Here is a 10213-nt window from a genome sequence, read left to right on the forward strand (position 1 = left end):
GACCGTTCATGGACGGTCGGCTGTTGAAAACCTTCGTATGGATAGCGAAGAGTGACACCATCCTTGGATAAGAAGTCGGTCTCTGGTGGCAGTGTCAACAGTTGTGAGTTTTGGCCTGAGCTAAGTCAGCACCTAATAGTGATAGAAGGCCTCCGCAGTCTGTTTGTGACGTCAGTAAGTAGTCCATTTTCCCTCAGAATATTCAGGGAAAAAAATTCCCTGCTCGTGCCAGTGTCATCGTTGTGAGAAAAAGAAATGATCGGGCTCAGAATTGTCAATTTCTATGCCCCACATCCAATCACTATGCAGTATTTGTGAGCCAATCGGGGAGATTTTATGCCAAAATAAGAAGAAACGAAATAGGATGCTATGTTTCAAAATGTGGCAAACTTGCTAGGTAGTATGGATGTGTGACAGGTAGTAGAGGTGTGTTATATTGGGTAATGATTATTCAAGGTTGTGTCACTCTCATAAAAAATGCATAATATACCATAATAAAAATGTATTTAACGGTTTTACAACTTCGAGATGTGAATGCGAAACATGGAAGACAGATGGCACCACCGGAATTACACAAGCCAAGCAGAACTCAGCCGCACCACGGAAAACTAGACATTTCTTAATTTTTTAAGTGAGCTATGGTGGCACAAGCACTCAGAACATTCCGGCATATACCGATTCATTAAAAATTCCACAGAGGAATATGTACGTAGTAGTATCATGTGCAACGGTTGCTTACTTCCACCTCCTGACTTCTCTGTGCATCCACGAGTTTAATTGCTACCATCCATCTTAAAATTGATTTTAATTAAATTTTCTATAATTGACTTTAATTAAACTCATTTCTAGGAAAAAAAATCTTTTAGTGAAGGCGAAAGAAATTGTTTTCAGCACTATAATTGGAATCGGAATTTCGACGTTAATATTGGGATGCGTAGATCTGAGTTCCCTCAACGGATAAGAACGTGATAGAGCAGGGGGTTTTTTTTCAACCTTTCAGTAGTTGCCGGACGGTGAAAGCAGGTGAACAATTTTGCAGATTTGCAAATCTTCAAAAATGGAGAGAAATAATTTGAGGACCGACAAAAATATTAAGTAATTTGTGGAGCAGCAAAAAATGAATAATTAGAAGAAATACTCAAACTTGGTTATAACAACCTCGGCTGTAAAGACACCTCGGCTATAACGTCAATAATTTGTGGTTCGCACTGATTCCCATACAGAATAATGAATTCGACATTTCCCTGTAACATCCATGAAAAGCAACCAACTCGGATATAACGGTAAATTTTTCGTCACTTTTTTTTTCCGTTTCAATGACGTTTTCCCAAAAATATTCTTAAGATTGGAGCTGATCACATTTACGGAATGTTCGTCTATTTTTCTATTTATACCTAACATTAAAAAAATATATTTATTGCATTGGTGACGCAACACATGACCAGTATACAAAACATTTCCGTATCTCCCCCTTACCCAGACTATTTCTTACAAAAATTTCCCGTTTATTTCATCGGAGCTTGCTATAACTCCTAATCTTTACTAGAATCAGACAAAGGTAATTTGGATAATTTATAAATCGTGTTATAATGAATATGACTATAAATATTCATCTCACCCATTTGTGAATTTCATTTTCCCGTGAAATACATTTTAGTATGCTTGCTACCTGACTGTATCAATCGCCAATGGTATATTTAAAAACCTAAAATTATATAGCGGCTACATGAATTGGCTGAAATGCGTCGCGGGCCGGCAGGAAATTCTAATGGATCGGTCTCCGGGTGCCAGTGATTTAAGAACATCATTATACAGAAGAGCCTATGGAGTAAATGAAGAGATAAAGAATAAATAAACTTTGCCTAATAATACTCAGAAATCACCAACGAAAAGGCAAATACACCGAAAATTATAAAATTCTTAATGCATTTCGACACACTATGGTTTTCGACGTCAGAGGAAGAACACAGAGTGATTATAATTTGATAAGTTTCCCGTACTCTGAGTAGTTTTTTTCAAAAAAACTACTCATCCGAATACAGCCAAATTTTTAGGATTCCTTAATGAGATCCTGAGAGAGAGATTCATGAAATGAAAAATAAAAAAAGTTTAATCTTCGACCACCAATTGAATTTTCCTTTTTCCCATGGACTATATAGCTTATATACCAAGTTTCAATGTATATATAGTCATCGGGGCGCGGTAGCCCGGTCGATAAGATGCTCGCCTAAAGTACCAAAGGATGTTTAGAGGTGTCGCGAGTTCGATACCCAGTTTGTCCTTGTCAGAAAACTTTCCTGACACAGGGGTACAACAAAAAAAGGCGACTTGACCGCAGCAAAAATTGCTACCGCAGGGAGTCCCCCATCGAGGTGTTATCGCACCAACCTCTCGATGAGTATGAAAAACAAGCCTGCCGTTCGGAATCGGCAATAAATTGTAGGTCCCGGTCTAATTAGCCCTCGTGTGCAGAAAATGACCGTGGTGCGACAAAAATGATCAAGTGATATATAGACATCATAAATTCATCATGTATCATAAGTCTGAAACTAGTCAGACTTATGTAGCACCCGTTCTGGTGGACGTATTCCATTGAAACTTATGAACCATGGGAGCTATAAGAACAATGGGAAAATGTAAAATGAAATAAAAAACGTCACTTTTTCAAATGGTGGTAGAAAATTGAACTTTTCTTTTACTTCATAAATCTCTCTCTCTCATTAAGGTATCCAAAAAATTTGCCTGTATTCGGATAAGCAGGTTTTGGGAAAAACTATCAGAGTACACGGGAAAATTAATTATAATCCCCCGTATAACCACTGACTAACTAACCATGTGATGGCTCTTTACATATCCTACGGGACTTCTAACCGAAAAGAAAGCACCGGGAAACATGTTTTCAATATGGTTAAAATACAAAATGAAATAATACTCCCATCCCATACGCATTCCACAATTTCCAAACATTTCAGAAATAGTTATACATACACGCACAGTAAAATAACAAGCAAAGTAAAATAATACACATGTGTATCCATACACGCTACACAATTTCTAAACATTGCAGAGATAGCAATTATACATACATTGCAAAATTAAATAGTACAAATACATATGTGCATCCCATTAACATTCAACAATTTCCAAACATTTCAGATACAAAAATATAAACAAAAATGTGTACATATCAGATAACTCAATCCCATGTGGCTAGTCATTAGAGATCCAATACTCTACCAGAGAATATAATATAAATGTAGAGGTCATTGAATTCTGATCACATTGTTAGTCCGCAGCAGGGACTTGCTTCGAGTAATAGGCGATGGATAATCTGATAAGATTGAAGTCGTAGATATGTCCGAGTCTGGAGGTAGGCTAGCAGAAGGTCTAGTCTTGGTGTGCCATATAGCCTATGCGTATGGGTCTCCGTGGAATTTATAAGGTTTTACATCTTTTTAGTGAGAACTTAATATCAAATGATTTACAAGATATACGGAAGACTGGATGTTGTGAAGATATTTATTATTTCAGATGTTTTTATTTTTTAAGGAAGGAAAAAACTCATCTCTGCCTCCACCGGGAGTCGAACCCGGGTCTCTCGATTGCCGGACGAGTGCTCTGACCACTAAGCTACAGAGGAGATAGAGATTTTCCTTCGCTAGAGCGTATATATGCCGAACGGAACCGTGCAATGGACGGTGAAACCGATCAGCTAATAGCTCATTGACGACGAGCCACCAGAGGGCTATATATATGACATGAATGTCGCTCTCCACTTGTTAATACAAGATATACGGAAGACTGGATGTTGTGAAGATATTTATTATTTCAGATGTTTTTATTTTTTTTTTTTTTTAAGGAAGGAAAAAACTCATCTCTGCCTCCACCGGGAGTCGAACCCGGGTCTCTCGATTGCCGGACGAGTGCTCTGACCACTAAGCTACAGAGGAGATAGAGATTTTCCTTCGCTAGAGCGTATATATATATAAAAAATCTCTATCTCCTCTGTAGCTTAGTGGTCAGAGCACTCGTCCGGCAATCGAGAGACCCGGGTTCGACTCCCGGTGGAGGCAGAGATGAGTTTTTTCCTTCCTTAAAAAATAAAAACATCTGAAATAATAAATATCTTCACAACATCCAGTCTTCCGTATATCTTGTATTAACAAGTGGAGAGCGACATTCATGTCATATATATAGCCCTCTGGTGGCTCGTCGTCAATGAGCTATTAGCTGATCGGTTTCACCGTCCATTGCACGGTTCCGTTCGGCATATATACGCTCTAGCGAAGGAAAATCTCTATCTCCTCTGTAGCTTAGTGGTCAGAGCACTCGTCCGGCAATCGAGAGACCCGGGTTCGACTCCCGGTGGAGGCAGAGATGAGTTTTTTCCTTCCTTAAAAAATAAAAACATCTGAAATAATAAATATCTTCACAACATCCAGTCTTCCGTATATCTTGTATTAACAAGTGGAGAGCGACATTCATGTCATATATATAGCCCTCTGGTGGCTCGTCGTCAATGAGCTATTAGCTGATCGGTTTCACCGTCCATTGCACGGTTCCGTTCGGCATATATACGCTCTAGCGAAGGAAAATCTCTATCTCCTCTGTAGCTTAGTGGTCAGAGCACTCGTCCGGCAATCGAGAGACCCGGGTTCGACTCCCGGTGGAGGCAGAGATGAGTTTTTTCCTTCCTTAAAAAATAAAAACATCTGAAATAATAAATATCTTCACAACATCCAGTCTTCCGTATATCTTGTATTAACAAGTGGAGAGCGACATTCATGTCATATATATAGCCCTCTGGTGGCTCGTCGTCAATGAGCTATTAGCTGATCGGTTTCACCGTCCATTGCACGGTTCCGTTCGGCATATATACGCTCTAGCGAAGGAAAATCTCTATCTCCTCTGTAGCTCAGTGGTCAGAGCACTCGTCCGGCAATCGAGAGACCCGGGTTCGACTCCCGGTGGAGGCAGAGATGAGTTTTTTCCTTCCTTAAAAAATAAAAACATCTGAAATAATAAATATCTTCACAACATCCAGTCTTCCGTATATCTTGTATTAACAAGTGGAGAGCGACATTCATGTCATATCAAATGATTTGTTTCTTACATATGTTTATGCAAGATGGGTTTAATTGTGGAAAATGAGCATCGCTGGTGTACGGGCGCTGTGTGAAATAATGTAGTAGGTCCCCTTTACCACCGCAGTTACAGAATTCGTTGTTGGAGAGTCCGAAGCGTATTAAATAAATTGGCAATTGGACCGTGTTCTGAAATAAAAATTGTCTTCTGACGTGATCAGACTTTATTCATAGTCTAAACTTGTGTAACTACCTTTTGAACCTCTGCTCGAATGTCGGAATCCTTCCCTTTGCCATCTGTTTCTAAGTCAATCTTTTAATATTTTTTAGCAAAGGATTTCGGTGATGGGAAGTCTGTTAGTAAGGGAAGTTTAGTCGCATTCTCAGCTGCAGCGCCAGCAGCATCATTTCCAAAGATGTTCTGATCCTGTATAACCACTGGGGTTATCCGGTCAACGTCATAGTTTTTCTTTTTGGAGTATTCTTCTTCTGAAGATGTACCCATAGTGTGTCGAAATGGGTTAGGAATTTTGTATATTTCCCATGTATTGGCTTTTTTTGTTGAGATTTCTAAGAACAGCCTATGTTGAGATCTTTCTCTTTTTTTTTTCTTAATAAGTATTTATTTCTCTCTGGATCGAGAGGAAAATCGTTTCTTACATGTCCATTCCGATTCATTCTTCTTGACCGTTTGCTCCGGGGCATCCATGGCCATTCTACGGGATAGCTGGAGATGAAGGAAGACAAGAGAAACAGAACAGAAAAAAAAAGAAAAAGGAAAGGAAATAAGAACTGAAGAAGCATGGTAACGGGTGGAATGGAAAGATTCAGGCTCGACAGAGTTATGTGTGACTTGGGAAAGGTAGAGGATTGCGTGCGTATGCGCATGCTCGTGAGGATGTTACTCGAAGAAAACAATATTCTTCGGCGAACATCATATTTCACTCGGACGTCAGTGGACGTAACAACCTCCTTCCTTTTTTCGTTTCTTTTTCTGGCACTTCTTCCTCCGCATGGTCAGTCTGCCCGCTGCCAAAGTGTCCATCGTATGTAGTTATTACTGAGAGTGCTGAGTGCGTTCCTCGATTCGTGAAGCGTGTTATTTGGCCCGTATGTGTTTTGGCGAAAAGAAGACCAAAAAAACACAAAAACCAGGAATTTGTGTGTATAGAAGAGAGAGAAAACAACGGATAAAAACAAAACTTCTGCGGAGGTTTTACGTGGGAGATGATTGCGCCGTAAAGTTCAGTAACATTCTCTCGTAAATGTTACTTCTACATCCAATAAAAAAATAAAATCTTTTTTTTTTTCGTATACGCAGCAATTTTTTTCACTTCCATTTTATTTGAAAAATGAAATAAAAATTCAGTTTTTCTCCTCATAACGTTTTTTTCATCGTAATAAATGTAACATCAAATTTTTAGGAAAACAATGGAGAAAACTATTTGACGTAAGATTCTCTCTCTCCATATGTAATGATAACGATAACATAAACAAATAAATAATATTATTGATTTGAGCAGTTGGTCCTTTAGTGAGGGGAAATGCGTTGTTATTGATGCACATCCATATTTACAAAACATATATTGGGAATATAATAAATCATATAAGGAAGTGTCAGATAAATTAATATAACACAAGGGGAAAAGTTGAATGAGCAATAAATACTGGCACAACATACTGACAAATAATAATGGGTAGTATACATATTAAGGAGGGGAATAAGTAATAACAGAAAAGATTAATAATAGCAATATGGAACTCAATATGGAACTTAATATGGAACAGAAGAGCGTAGTCGAATACACGCCGAGATAAATGGATATACAGGGTAATTCAGAAAAGATGGGAAAAACTTTAAAAGGTGATACTAAACACCAATACAAACAATTATACAAACAATGTCATCAAATAATGCATGGTCTAACATAAAACGCAAACGCGCTAGCGCGTTTCGAAACGGCCGCTCCTCAAACGTTAAAACGGCATTCCCATCGAAATTTATCGGGAGAAAAAGCACATCATGCATGCAAATGTAACCTGGGGAAGAAGAAGAAACCATATGCAAATTTGCGTCACAGTGAATAAATAGCGTGGACGCTAGCCCTGTGAAGTTATTCCAGTGTGCAACCGTTCTAACAGTTGTAACGTACGGGATAATGGCACACTTTAGTAATATTGAGTCCGCGCCTTTTATTCATTGTGGCGCAGATTTGCATACGGTTTCTTCTTCTTCCCCAGGTAACATATGCATACATGGTGTTCTTTTTCTCCCGATAAATTTCAACAGGAATGCCGTTTTAATGTTTGTGGAGCGGGCGTTTGCGTTTCATGATTCTTTGATGAGAATTGTTTGTGTGTACTATCTCCTAAAAGTCCTCTTGAAGTTTTTCCAATCTTTTCTGAATCTCCCTATATCCAGTATTTGTTGTCAGTGATCGAAAGTACTTGAACTACTAACGGGACCTCAAGAGAGCTTTAAATATTTTGATATGGGATTAGAATACAAAGGTCAGTAAAAAGTACACGGTTTCAATCCTCAAAAACCGAAAGTTTACATATGCACAGTTGTTACGTAATATGGTCTATAGAATTTTTTTTATTATCAACGAACAACCTGAGTTGTGGAAAAACCTCTGAAATATTTAAAGACAGGAAGAAACAATCTCTTCCATCAGGAAAGTTGTTTTTATATCTTTATAGGAGAAAATGTTTTACTATATTCAAAACTGGAGAAATCATTTTGGATGATCTGCTTTTTACGCTCTTGTTAATGAGAGGAGAATAAGCTTTTGCAAAACTTGGGTTTTGTTGAACCCAAATGAAACCAAAAACCAGACCGTTGTGAAGAATATTTTTAACACGTTAAGTTCTCTATATTTACATGTTAAATATTCTACATCTATACTCTACTGTTTTATTATTGGTGGTCGAATTGGAAGAGTGAAATAGCTGGTAATAACTTATTGTTAAACGGGATTCGTTCATTTCAAGCAAACGTATCCAGCACATTTCAAAATATTTTTTTAAACAAAACACCGAGCTTGGGCGGCCAAGTTCAGCTTTCTAAACGTATCCGAGGGTATAAGATTTCACATTTATTATACTTACAGTTATCAGAAATGGAAGTTAGAACAACTTCCCTGATTGAACAATTCAAATTTATAAACGAATTTTCCGTGTGTCATGATAAATTTTATTATTTTATTTGCACAAATTATTTTTTTATATTTATCTTTATCAATTAATTAATTGAGTTTTTCCCCAATTAAAACGAATATTTTTATCTCAATAAATGTAAAACAATGTGATGTTTAAAATGCTAATTTTTGATTTTTAATTCATAATTTTACAGTTTTAGAAGTTTCACGAAAGTATGTGATGAAAATGAAATAAGGCTGTTCAGGGGACTTCTGTAGCTTTTCAGCAAACAGCGGGAATCAATACCAAATTACGCACATTTACTAATCAAAGAATATCGTTAACACGATCATGCAATAAAAAATTAGTTCTAAAGCAGGGGTGCATACTTTTTTCAGTAAGCGGGCCAAATATGCAGTATTTTTGCCGCTTGCGGGCCCGAAACTTTTGCATATATGGGTGACCATGTCACCTGCATTTTACATGACATTCCCGTAATTTTGGCAGTCTCGACCTCTTTGTAAAATGTCCGGCTTATTCACCGTATTTTTAACGAGACTTTCTTGAATTCTTATTCTTTACTTCCTTATTTTCCCGTAATTGGCTATTTTTCAGTTATTTAAACGATAGTTAAGAACTCTATAAACTTTTGACAATTTGTTTGACTTCAATTGGCAAATTTACTTACTATTGGCGTTATTTATGACTGTGATTCACACCTTTAATCGCATTTTTTTCCCTACAACTGACAATTTTTTTTTGCTTTTGAACATTTTATTTGCCTGTCAACTTCATTTTTTTTCCATCTCTGATTAGCAATTTTACGCACGTTTGTTTTATATTTTGACGATAATTGGTGATGCCTCGTATGGATCACGATTTCTCTATTTTCGTATTTTTATGAAAGAAATGTATCAGCCTATCATGACATGTATTGACGCGTGGGAATTTATTGTTGCTCTTGTGCCGGAATAACTTTCAGGTGCTGGGTAGGCCACGGCGGAAAGCTCTGTGGGCCACGTGTGGCCCGTGAGCCATGCGTTGAATTCCTAAGATGATGAGATGATGAATGATTTCATCTGTAATGTTGGTTTCATTTGCGCATGTTGGTTCATGTACAAAAGCCAACATTACAAAACTGATAATGATTTTTATGTTTTTATCTTTTTGTGACTCCTATTTTTATTTAATTTCATTCTTATGGCAAAATACATCTAGAGTACCTATAACGTAAAAACTAGTAGGCTGATTAAATGGAACGTAGAGGGTTGAGAGATAGTTCTTTCCGTATTTATCCAGCACTTCCTAGAGATACAAGTCCTGCGCAGTCTGCTTGTGAATTCAGTACGTAGCCCATTTTCCCTCAGAATACATTCAAGGAAAAAAATTCCCTTGCTAGTGCCAGTAGAATAGAAATGATCTGCTCAGAATTGACCATTTCTATGCCCCACATCCAATCACTATGCAGTATTTGTGAGTCAATCAGGAAGATTCTACGCCAAAATAAAAAGAAACGAAATAGGATGCTGTGTTTCAAAATGTGGCAAACTTGCTAGGTAGTCTAAATGAAGTTTATGGCAAACACTGCAGAGGCCTTCTATTTCTAGGAGGTACTGATTTATCCCTTTCAGACCCTGGTGCCACAAATGTGTAGGTTGATTTTTCTCACTATAGAATGTTTCCTTTTGACCTCAGGAAGTTAAGCCCTGACTTCAACTTCCTGAAAAACTAGTAAACTAAAACTTGTGTAAGTTTTGGATTAGAAATATGACGAATATTGACTTTAGGGGCATTCATCAGAGGGCAGCACTTGAAGTTGAACTTTCAGGAGTTTTTAAGATGGCTTTCAGGAGAAAGAGCCTCCGGGAGAGGTGTGATTTACTATCACATAAAATTTATTAATAAAATTCTGGAAAAAATTGTATGTGAAGATTAACATAAACTGCATCATCTTGACTGGAAAAATTTGAACGAAGTGAATTATTTCT

The 10213-nt window shown here is 37.4% G+C and overlaps 1 non-coding gene across 1 annotated transcript; it reads left to right on the plus strand.

Moving 5' to 3' along the window:
* The first annotated feature begins 4904 nt into the window (after positions 1-4904).
* TRNAA-GGC (transfer RNA alanine (anticodon GGC)) lies at positions 4905-4976 on the plus strand. Its single transcript has one exon. It is a non-coding gene; the product is annotated as a tRNA-Ala (tRNA).
* Positions 4977-10213: the final 5237 nt, after the last annotated feature.

This window comes from Pholcus phalangioides, unplaced genomic scaffold, assembly GCF_987345545.1.
Source record: "Pholcus phalangioides strain wild (caught in Gottingen) unplaced genomic scaffold, Ppha-v1.0 ptg000015l_1, whole genome shotgun sequence".
In the NCBI taxonomy this organism is placed as follows: domain Eukaryota; kingdom Metazoa; phylum Arthropoda; class Arachnida; order Araneae; family Pholcidae; genus Pholcus; species Pholcus phalangioides.